Consider the following 12,072-nt stretch of genomic DNA (forward strand, 5'->3'; position numbering starts at 1 on the left):
CCTGGAGTTATAAGTCTCTCTCTCCCTGTGTGTATGTGTGTGTGTGTGTGTGTAAAGACATGATAAAGAAGGAGAAAGTGTTCACAATCATTATAAAAGGACATATGAGGATTCTTTGGCTTAGTCCTATTCTTGCAATTGTTTGAATTTACAAATAAACTTTTAAAAAAATTTTTAAACCTGATTTCCAGGTCCCACCTCTAGAAGTTCCAGTTCAATTGATCTGGGGGACTTTTTTTGGGGGGGGGGGCAGATAACTCCAAAGGGTCCCAAGGTTGAGAACACCTGCTCCGGATGTGAGCGCACCCAAACCCCTTTTCCAGGCTCCTGGGCTCACTCCTTGCGGTTCCTGAGCCCTCCTCCTTTAGCGATCGCTCCACTTCTCAGCTTACAGGGGCCTGGTGGGCACTGGAACAGGAGCCGGTTAGAAGTCAGCGACCGACGGGGCAGAAGCGTTATGGCACTGGGGGTGCACCCTCCCCGCGACTGCTGAATATTCATGAGCCTCCCGGTTCCTGCAGGGGCGCGGGACGGTGTCTGCGGCCACTCCCTCCGTGCTCCCGCAGTCTGGGCTGCTTTCCTCAGAGGTGGCCTGTTTGCCGGAAAGCGGCAGCAGAGGTCACCCGGAGAGCCAGAACTTCACATCTGTGCTTCCTCTTGTGCCGTTGGGGGAGGGGCCCCGGAAGGGCGTAAGGGACCTGCCGTTTCCTCCTGCAGAGCTGTTAGAGGAGGCGCTGGGGTCTGGGCCCAGGTGGCGGCTCCGGGAAAGCGCCCCAGGGGGAACCTCTGCTCCAAAAGCACACTTAAGCCGAGAGCGGACTTGACCTTCCTCCACCTTCAAGAATCACAAGGGCAGCCTGGCCTGTCTGTCACTTCCCTTCTCCCGTCCCTGGAGACCAGGGACACGCATTGGCGAGGTGAGAAGAGCAGAGACCCGGCTGCATTAGAAGCCCTTGGAGGAGGCTCACCTGGAGCTCATTAACGCCCTTTAACGTCAGGCTGCTGCGGGGGGTGACACTCATTCTGTGTGGGGTCTGCTGAAAGCCACTGGATCTGTCAGCGTTTGTGTGCTCCTCCTTGCAGCGCTTTGTTTGTGCACTGTAATGTCTGGTCGGGAGCAGACCCCCAGGCACGGAATCTCCCAGCTCCGCAGGTGCAGCAGATTCCTAGGAGCGCGCTGGCCTGGGCTCAGCAGAGCCCCGTTCTTGTTTCCTCTTTGCGTCCCCTCCACGGAGCAGGCTCCCAGCAACTAATTAAATTGGGCCAGAGAAAACCTGGAACAGAGCAGTGACGCAGCGACAGACATCAGGGGAGACGCAGGTCAAGAGGCGGCTAGGCAGGCGGTGCGGCAAACGCAAAGGCGTGCGTGAACGGGGCCGGCAACCATCGAGGACCCGCAGTGGGAGGCGTGAAGGCGAATCCCACGAGGCCGCGTTTATGCGGTCCTGGAGGGAAGGAGCCCGGGCCAGGGAGAGGGGCGCTCAAGCCTCCACCGGCCTCCCAGGAGGTGGCGTTTGCACGAGCACGGTTCCACTGCCCTGCCCAGAGCACACCTGGAGTGGAGGAGCTGGACTGGGCCCCTAACACTGCAAACACGCACCCCAGCCCAGGAGTAGGGTGGACCCACAGGAGGAAACCTAAACGCCTGGCTCTGTGGACAGTGTCCCAGATCCGGCACACAGGGACAAAGCAGCTGCTGTGTGGGGTTAGCTCCCCACAGCCCAACAATGACAAAAATCTGCCGCAAGGCCCCGGAGCCCAGAGGCATTTTAAAGCAAGTTTTTGGCTGCCTCACTTGGCTTCTCCTTTTCCCTGATCTTGTTTTTGCATTAGCAATGCCTTCTAAAAAGCTCCGAACTCAAGACGGGTTAGCCCCTCGGTCATATATCAGGTCCATAGGTCACACTTGTGCTGGATGGTACCTCGTAGAGGTTACAATCTGACCTCATTTCTCAAGCCCATTCAGTTACTGTAGCAACGCTGTTAGAAAAACTATCCGTTGTGCCGGGATGAAGCCGTGAGCGCAGCTGTCAGCCCCCGGAGCAGGGAAGCTGGGAGAGACCTGCCTGTGGCAGCTCCCCACTTGCTACAGAAGATGGAGCTGGGCAGGCTGGGGCCTGCCCTAGGGGGAAAGGTGGTGACTTTGGGCTGTACACTTACTTCCTAGATCAAACCTAGGATTGAAGAGCTAACGTGGCTGGAGCCATCCCTGCAGATAGGTGGGCACCGGACCCAGTGGGCTTCCTGGGATGATGATGGGTGCCGAGCAAGCCTGGAGGAAGTCTGGTCAGTCTCAGGCTGCCTTTAGAGCCTGGAGAAGCCGCATTTATTTATTTTTTTAAAAAAATTTTTTATTTGATTTATTTGAAAGGTACAGTTACAGAGAAAGGGGGAGAAAATGGCCACAAAGACCAGGGCTGGGCCAGATTGAATTCAGGAGCCAGGAGCTCCTTCTGGGTCTCCCATGTGGGTGCAGGGGCCCAAGCACATTAAGCCATGTTCCACTGCTTTCCCAGGCACATTAGCAGGGAGCTGGATCGCAAGGGGAGGAGCCCGGCCTTGAACTGGCATGCATATGGGATGCTGGCATTGCAAATGGTGGATTTACCCGCTATGCCACAACGCCAGCCTTCGAAGTCTATTCTGCATCACGTGCAGTTGGACACTTGGTTTATATTTCCTTGTGATATAGTCTCTAATAACTTCATGTAGGTTATTGAGTCTGTAAACCCCTTTAGGACAGGAGCAAAATAGTATTTTTCTTTGGTGAACCTTTTGTGCTTAAGCAAGCACTGAGCCTGTAGCAGGTGGTCAATAAAATAAGTCCTTACTCAATGGTGTCACCTTGAATATGATGGGCCTGTAGCCATTTTTAGAGCTTTACTGTAGCCCAGAGCTGCAGGGATAGGCCCCCAGCTGTCTAAGGCTTGTTAGGGCTGGTGAGAAGAGGCGGACCAGAAAACAGGTGGGTTTGTTCCCTTTCTCTGAGGTTAGTACTGAGTGGTTGCAGTGCCATTTGTTCTCAACTTAGTGGAGGCCAATATACAGAGAAACACCCCACCTTGAACCCTTTCTCCATGTCATTGGCGACGCTTGGGGTGCGTCCCGGTTCTCCTCCGGGAGATGTTTTAGTTACTGCGTAGTCTTGGAAGCAGCAGTGAGAGCCCCGAGCTGTCCTCAGGGGAGCAGCTGGTGGCGGCCCTCCCCTCTCCCTCACCTGCTCGGGGAAATCCATCTCTCGGACCCACATGCAATGCTTAACTCATGTCTATTTCGTGCCGGATCAAGCTCCCTGTGGTGGCCACCGCGCTCCGAAGTGGCCTGGACTATTCCAAGCAGATGTATCTCCACAGAATGGGTAGGGTTGACAGGACAGCCTTAATAAAGTCTCCTTCTTCCCGTTATTTCCCCACGGTGTTCAAACCTGGGTATGGTTTGATTTTGTTTCTCCTGCTATTGATTTTCTTCTCTTGCTGAGAGTGAATCCCAACTCAACGGAGTCCGAGGTGTTTTGCCTAATTTCCTCCTTACTGGCCGAACCGTCCCACTTAGGCAAATCCCTCCGGAGCCATCGAGTGGCTCTCATCGAACATTCTCTGCTCCATCATTCTCCCCTGATGGACTGGAGTAGCTGCTGATGAAGGGACTTATTTTTCAAATTTAGAAACCTCAGCTGCTGGTCCCCAACACGGAGGAGAGGGAAAGAGCAGAGTGAAATTACAACCCGCAGGCGGATTGCATCTGAGTTCTGTAGCAGAAAGCACACACCGTGTGATGAATAATAAAACCAGCTCCTGTAGCTCTCCTGCTCTCGGGAGCACAGAGTGGTTTGCCAACACGATCAAATCAATCCTTACAATATTTATATAAGACAGGCACGAGACCCCGACACCCCTCCGTGGACTGCTGCAGCCCTGCGTGAAGAGGGGTGTGATTCTGTTTCTCTTCAGCCCTCTTGTCTCAGCAGCACTCAGTCCATTCTTTGTGTTGCTTCTATAAGAAAATGCACTATGCATGTGAGGATAATTAGGAAAGAGAAACTGTCTTTCATGAGGCTGGCGTTTGACCCAGTGGTTAAAGCACCCCTTTGGAAGCCCGCTCCCATACTAGAGTGCTGGAGTTTGATGCACCCTGCTAATGCGCACCCAAGGAGGCAGTAGCTGATGGCTCAACTACTTGGGTCCTTCCCACCGATGTGGGAGACCCAGATGGAGTTCCTGTAACCTGCTGCTTCAGCCTGGCCCAGCCCTGGCCACTGTGGGCATCTGGAAAGGGAACCAGTGGATGCGACATCTCTGTGTCTCCATCTCTCTGTCTCTCGCTACCTTTCAAACAAATGCAGAATTTTTTTTAAATGTTTTGTTTTACTAGTTGAGAGGAAGGAATCCAAATGTTTCCCGGGGATGCAGCTCAGAGGAACTGACCGTGTCACAGATGCCAAGCGCATCCCCGCCATCTGTCCCGTGCGAGGGTCTGTACTCGGGCCAGCCCAGCAGCCGCGTCTGCGGGTGACATTCGATCTGTCACCATCCCCAGCATTCAGGGGCACAGCCCAGGAACTCAGGCTGCCTGAGCACAGGGCTCCCAGCAGATCAACACCAAGAAAACACCACTTCCCAACAGGCAGGGGCGAGAGCTCCAGCCTGACTCCCTCACTTCTCCCCCGCTCCCCCTGCTGCTCTGTGTCTTTCTTTCTTCCAATCTCTCCTGGTTGTAATCGGTCTTCAAGCTCCACTGAGCCTGCCTGCTTCACTTTTTCTCCTCTCGACTCTTTCCTTTCCATTTCTCTGGTCCTCTCTGCAGCCTTTCTTGTCTGACGCTGTAAGAGAAACAAGCAAAAACCTTTCTTGCCAAGGTGACCCAATTTTCCTTCGGATTTTCGGCCGTGTGATTGCGCTGACCCGTTCAAAGCTCTCCAGCCTGCTAACCTATTAGAAATCCCCCACGGCCAGGCAGGTGGCAGGTGCGCTGTAGGACCCTCTGAACGCCTGGTGGTGGGAACCATTTCTGTTTCTTCCAGCAGCTTTGGTCAAGTGTCAGTGGCGTTTGTTATCATTTTTACATTTTCGACATGAAAGGGTGACTAGGGCTTGGACCAAATCCTCCTCAGATGCTTAGCATCCCAGGGCATGTGTATGTTAGTGTCTGTGTGTGCTGCCTGGATATATTTTTGAATGAAAGGAATACCAGAGGTATATGGGCTGGTGCTAAGGTTGCTGGTTAGGACAACTACATCCCACATCAGAGTGCCTGACTTCAGTCCTGGCTCCAGTTCCTGATTCCAACTTCCTGCTGCAGGCAGCAGAGATGGTTCGAGTGATTGGCTTTCTCCTGTTACCCATCTGGGAGACCTGGATTGAGTTTCTGGCCCCCAGCTTTATCCCAATGCAATCCCAGCTATTATTGGCATTTGGGAATGAAGGGGGTGGATGGGAGCTCTCTATCTCCATCTATCTGCTTCTCAAAAAAGAAAAAAAAAAAGGGTATACACACACCACACACACACACAAAGAAATACTAAATCACAAAGGTTCTTGAATAGAATTCTTGTAAGAGTTGTTTTTGTTTATGATATCAATAAATCCCCACTGGGACTTTTAAAGGAAACTTAAAAAAAAAAAAAGAAAAAGAAAAAAAAAAAACACCAAGAAATCAGCCTGCAATGCCACTACTGCCCTGAGCACCAGACATGGGGAGGACGGTCTCGGGAAACAGGACTCTGGCTGGTCCTTTTAGTCACCCAGTCCCAGCCTAGCACCCAGCACATGGTAGAGCCTCGATAAACTCTTGTTGAGTGAAGGCATAAACCAAAGGAGGTGCCGCACGTGCCTGTGCTGGCATTGAGAGCCGCATGGCACAGTGCTCCCCTGGAGCAGAGGATTCTGGGGAGGATGACAGGAGACCAGAGGAAGTAGACTCACTGTGGTCTCACCCAGATATCCCAACTCATACACCATCCGGAGAGCCCATTTCTACTTAGTACACTAAATACTGATGGAAATCTTTGTTCATGTCAGACACTAAGGTAGACTCCAGGGGTGTAAAAATAAATACGACTTTGTCTCAACCCTCAAAGAGCTCTTGGCAAAGTAAGGAAAAGAAATCTTTTTTGAACTGAAATGTTCAAATGTTTTGAACTGAACAGTTCCGTGTATTCAATTTTGAACTGCACAGTACCGATGCTCTATTGCTTTAAAACACCACTGATGAACCTGTCCGTCTGAGTTGTCATTGCATATGTGCCTGTAGTCCTCAATCTCTTACCGTGAAAAAGCACAGGAACAGAAGAGTATGCTCACACCACACACCTGGAGGAAACACTCTGAGCCCTTTGCCTTTGCCGATCTCCGCGTCACTTCGTCCCTTCGGTGGAGCTGCCCTTGGAAGATTTGTGGGGAGCCCCCCCTAAGGACCCGTCCTTCTCACTCATGTTCTCCGCAGAAGCAACACCCTTCTCCTGAAGTCTCTTGGGTTTTGCTTACTGAGCCCTTTGTCCCATCAGGGAAAGCTCCCTTCTCTGGAAGATTCTCTGGGAAGCACGCTGGGCGGCACCGACTGCAGCCTGGCAGGTGCACCTGTATACCTGGGTTTCAGTGTGGGGTCTGAGCAGAGCAAAGCCCAGCCCAGCCCAGAAACCCAGGATCTCAGAGAGGAAGGAGCCGCAGGGAGACTGCCCTGCACCCCCCAACCCCGGTGCTGCCTGTCTCCTCGTGGTCCCTGCCGGCAGCCATGGAGTTTGTGTACTGATAGGCAACAAGGGACTCTCTCTGGGGACTACCACTCGCAACACTGAGCACTTAGATTTGCTAGAGAGGTTTTTTTAGAAAGTTGTTTTTGTATCTTGAGCTAAAAATTGTCTTCCTTGCCACTTCCTTCCTTATTTACTTCTCTGCCCTTCCCTCGACATTTGCTCACTCTCTGCTCCTGGTCTGCCTCTTACTAAAATAAAATCCATCTAGTCCGTCTTCCTCAAAACCACCGCTCTGGTCTTTGAAGACGGGAAGGCCCTTCATCTTCTCCCTTCCCCGCGATTCACACTAAGAGCTGCCTGCTGTTTTGTGTCCAGCCTGGTTCCTCGTGCCCTCAGCACCTACAAGGGCACTTTGCAATGTTCACAGCAAATGGAATCAAAAGATTGGTTTATGTTGGTGAGACAACCAACATCCATGGAAATGCATACTATGAAAATCTATCAATGGATTTCAAAAATATTTTTGTACCAAAATAAGCTTATCCTTTTTTTTAATGTCTTTGGGGTATCTTGGAATGTTAACAAGTTTTTTTAAGAGTTATTTATTTGAAAGTCAGAGTTACAGAGAGAAGGGGGAGAGAGACAGAGAGATTTTTCCATCTGCTGATTTGTAACAGCCAGGGCTGGGCCAGGCTGAAGCCAGGAGCCAGGAGCTTCATCTGGGTCTCCCTTGTGGGTGGCAGGTACAACCAGACCCTTGGGCCATCCTCCACTGCTTTCCCAGGCCATTGGCAGTGAGCTGGATTGGAAGTGGAGCAGCAGGGACACGAACCGGTGTGCAGATGGGATTCCAGTGTCACAGGTGGCGACTTTACCAGCTGTGCCACAGCCCCGGCCCCAAGCTTATCTTTTAATTTTGTTTTCCAGAAACTTTTGGAAGTGTGCTTGCAGCCCCTTCCTCTACAAATCCAACATAGACTATTCTGAAACATCCTGATTACGATGCCTTGAAGTGAACATGATTTTTTCGGTTGTGATGTGACCCGCAGACTGTGTGACTGCTATGGTTTCAATGCGGTTTGTCCCCTGTGAAACCCATGGTGAAAACTGATTGCCATTGTGGTGGAAAGCGAGGCCTTAAAGAGGTGCTTTGGTCATCAAGAGGGATGAAGGCCCCCTTTCTCTCACAAGTGAGGTCTCCCTCTTGTGGGGCTGGATTAGTTACCAAGATAGCAGAATGCAAGTCCACCCCTCTCTCACTGACACCTGCTTCCCTCCTGCTTGGTGCCCTGAGTTGAAGCAGCATGGGGCCCTCACGAGAAGGGGGTTCCCTGTCTCCAGAACCAAGGACTCAAAGAAACCTCCATTCTTTATAGATTACCCAGGCCTGGAATTCTTTTCTAGACCAGAACGCAAAGACAGCTAACTATCACTTGCTATCAGAGCATGATATATTTACTTAATGGAGCCTACAATTATATTCGTTTCTTTTTTTAATCACTCTATTGGATCACATAGGCATTTGGCCAAAAGAAAACTCCAGATATTTTGGAAACAGGAGCTGCAATGAAACCAGGTCCTCCTCGTTACGCTATTATGCAATCAATTTTTGGACCTAGATACGTTGGCACGAGACCAGCTATAATGACACAAAAGTATTACTTATTTCAAATTCATCTCGAGCTACTTTCTCACTTATCCCTTGGATGGGGCCCCTGGAAAGAAAATCAAAACCATGGGAAAGAAAAAAAAAACATACATGACCCAACTCTGCAGAAGGAAGGGGAGACCAGAGAAACATACAATGGAGCCTTTGCCTGTGGCTGCTTTTGCCCAATGACCACAGAGCACCCTGAGCATGTCTGTGCAAAACAGACTGCTCCAATGTCACTCCCCTGATTGGTTCACATGGGTCACCTTATTAGCATACACCTCAACTAATCAGGGAGAACTTCCTGCTGTAGGAACACAGGAAAATCTGAGCCAGGCGCTCTAGAGAGGCAGCTCCAGGCAGGCAGCCCCGTGGGGAGGGCAGCTCCTCCTGGCTGCTGGAGACCCTTGCTTGCTCCTTCCTTGTCCCAGCCGAGAAGAGAAACTGGGGCAGAGAAAGAGAGCAAGGCTCCAGGAACAGGGCTGAGAGAAGCTGTGATGAGATGGCGGGGTACAGAGCTGTAACAGGAGAGCTGTGCTGCTCCTGAAGAATCCAGCGAAAAGCAGTCCCTGCCACCTCTCTCCGAGAAAAGATGCAGACCCGAGGGCCTGGAGCTGCAGCCCCTCCCCCCATCATTCCTGCAACCCGGGCGCCAGAGCTCCTGCACACCCTCTCGTCCACGCCCCGCCTCTTCACCCCAGCTGCACGGCTGCTTTTTATTCTACCCAGTCCCAAGCACAGACTGCAGGAGAAGCAGCCTCCCAATAGACGTTAGTTGAGTGACTGAATGAAAGTGTTGTGTGCAGCTTTGCTAACAACAGTTTCCCAGAACAGTTGGAGGCCATCAGTTAATACTTTAAACTCCTTTCATGTTTTAGGTCTCATTGATTTGGGTTTGGGTCTTAAGAAGATCATGGATCCATTCTATCCAGGGAAAACCACTATATATTTTCCAGAGAACTTGGAGCAAGTTTCCCTCTTTAAAGAAGGGGGCGGGGTGACAAGTGCTCATCATTCTTACTAAATTGCTAAAACTACTTTCTAAACACACCAGGATATGCAATAAGATCTTTCCAATGTGTTCACATAAAGCAGATGTTGAGAAGAGCCCATTGAGCACAATCACCAGCAGTTTAGCATCGGGGAGTCAGAGCTGGGGCTCTGAGTGCCTTTGTCCTTTGGAACCGACCAGACCTTGGGGAACTGCTTGCACGCTGTCTGAACCAGCAAACACTGCAGGACAGAGGAGGGAAGGCAGGGTTTAGTATCCATTCCTATATCCACAACTCTCAGAGCATCTTTCAAGCTGTATTTGAAAGGCAGAGGAAGAAGGAGAGAAAGGGAGAGAAGGAGAGACGGAGAAAGGGAGGGAGATCTTCCATCCACTGGTTCACTCCCCAGATGCATGCCACAGTTGAGACTGGGCCAGGTCAAACCCAGGAGCCAGAAACCCAATCTAGGTCTCCTACATGGGTGAGACAGACCCATCTACATGAGTCATCAAACCTGCTACCTCCCAGGCTGTGCATTCATAGGAACTTGGAATCAGAAGTGGAGCCAGGGGGCCAGTGTTGTGGCATAGTACGTTAAGCCTTCACCTGCAAAGCCAGCATCCCATATGGGCACTGGTTCAAGACCCAGGTGCTCCACTTCTTATCCAGCATCCCTGCTGATGTTCCTGGGAAAGCAGCAGAAGATGGCCCAAGTGCTTGGGCCCCTGCACCCATGTGGGAGACCCAGAGGAGGCTATGGGCTCCTGGCTTTGGCTCAGCCCAGCTCTGACCATTGCTGCCATTTGGGGAGTGAGCCAGTGGATGGAACATCTCTCTCTCTCTCTCTCTCTCTCTCTCTCTAACTCTGCTTTTCAAATAAATAAAATTTTTTAAAAATCTTTTTAAAAAAGTGTATAAAGGTGGAGCCAGACTGGACCCAGACACTCTGATATGGGATGTGGGTATCCCAGTGTCCTAACTGCAGAACCAAACAAGCACCCAGCACTTTATTTATTAAGGTCATGTGGGTTCTAATACCCTCCCCCTATCCCAGCAGCTCTCACTGATTGAACTGGTATTCCTGATATTTTACTGAGAGCTGTAGACTGACTCTGAACCCAAAAGCATCCTCAGGGAAGGCTGCTGACGAGTGGGCGGGAGCCGTGTTTGTGCTAATAGGATCACTTACCAGAGCAGCACTGGGCTGCCCGCAGTATTTCCTGAGATGCTGAACACTGAGGCTGGTCTTTGCGACAGGGGCCTTGTCTTTAGGAGTCTCCAGGCCTTACACTTTATCTGGAAATGAAAAGGTATTAGGGTATTCTCTAAAATAAATGGAGAAGAGGAAACAGCCAGAGAGCAAGGGAATGGATGGGTTTTGCTCTCAGAAGAAATCAAAATGGTAAACAGCAAATGAGTTTTCACTTGATTTTCCTGTAGCTGTCCAGGCGATTCCAAACCCTGTATTGAGAATTCTCGACAACCTGGCCGGCGGGGATGCACAAAGCAAGCTTCATTTCCTCTCCTATGAAGTTTTCCTAAACCTCAGGGGTAAAAAGGCATTTGTAACATCAAGAGATATTGAACCACTCAGTTGGAAGAAGGCTTACCCTGGGTGTGGCTCGATATCCCTTACTAAAATGAAAGCGATGTGTTTAATAAAAATGTGACCCAGCCTCCTGCTGTCCAGTGGGACCTTGTTGCTATGGAAATGGTTCGGGGGTGCTGAGAGGGGAAGCCGAGCAAGGGCACTTGGACCTCTGTGCATTTTTAAGCTACTGAACACCCTGTGCCCCACATCCCACCGGGAGACTCCTGTGAGCCAATGCTCTGGTGAGACAGTGTTGCCAGTGGTTGAAAGTGCACACTTAGGAGCCAGCTAGATGCGGACTCAAGTCCCAGCCATGCCATTCACTGCTATAAAACCGCGAGCAAGAGTGGAGCTGTGTGCAGCTTGGTTTTTCTTACTGAAAAATGGAGCTCACAATGTCTCCAAAGTCTATTGTAAGGAATAGAACAGTTAGCACCTGCTAAGTGCGCATCACAGAGCCTGGTGCACAATAAAGTACAGTCATCCCCCTTAACCACAGTGGAGGTGTTCTGAGAACACAGAGAATATTTGAAACCATGGATAGTACCAAACCCTGCACATACTGTTTTTTTTTTTTCCTACACATACATACCCTTGATGAACTTTAATTTCTGAATTACCCACAGTAAAATATTAACAGTGATAGCCAATAATAAAATAAACAACTGTAGCAATTTGCTCTAATAAAATTGCCAGCCTCACAGCTCTTGTGCTTCACAGGCATTCAGTAAAATCAGGGATCTTAAGACATAAGCATGGTGACACTGTGACAATCAATCAGAGAGCTGAGGCAGCTGCCGAATGACTTCCGGGCAGGTAGCAAATACAGTGCGGATACTCTGGACAAGGGGACCATTCGTGTCCCAGGCAAGATGAATCACAATGGTGCCAGATTGTACGATGTGGCTCAGAGGGCCATAGTGGAAAACCCGAGCTGTTTATTGCTAGAATTTTCCTTTTAAGATTCTCAGACCATACAGAGGCAAGGAACTTTTTTTTCTGCCTAGGGCCATTTGGACATGTATAACATCATTCATGGCTCACACAGAATTATCAACTTAGAAACTAGCCTGCTGGGGCCAGCACTGTGGCGTAGTGGGTAGAGCTACTGCCTGCAGTGCTGGCATCCCATGTGGGTGCCGGTTCA

This window comes from Lepus europaeus, chromosome 6 (genome assembly GCF_033115175.1).
Source record: "Lepus europaeus isolate LE1 chromosome 6, mLepTim1.pri, whole genome shotgun sequence".
NCBI classification, from domain to species: domain Eukaryota; kingdom Metazoa; phylum Chordata; class Mammalia; order Lagomorpha; family Leporidae; genus Lepus; species Lepus europaeus.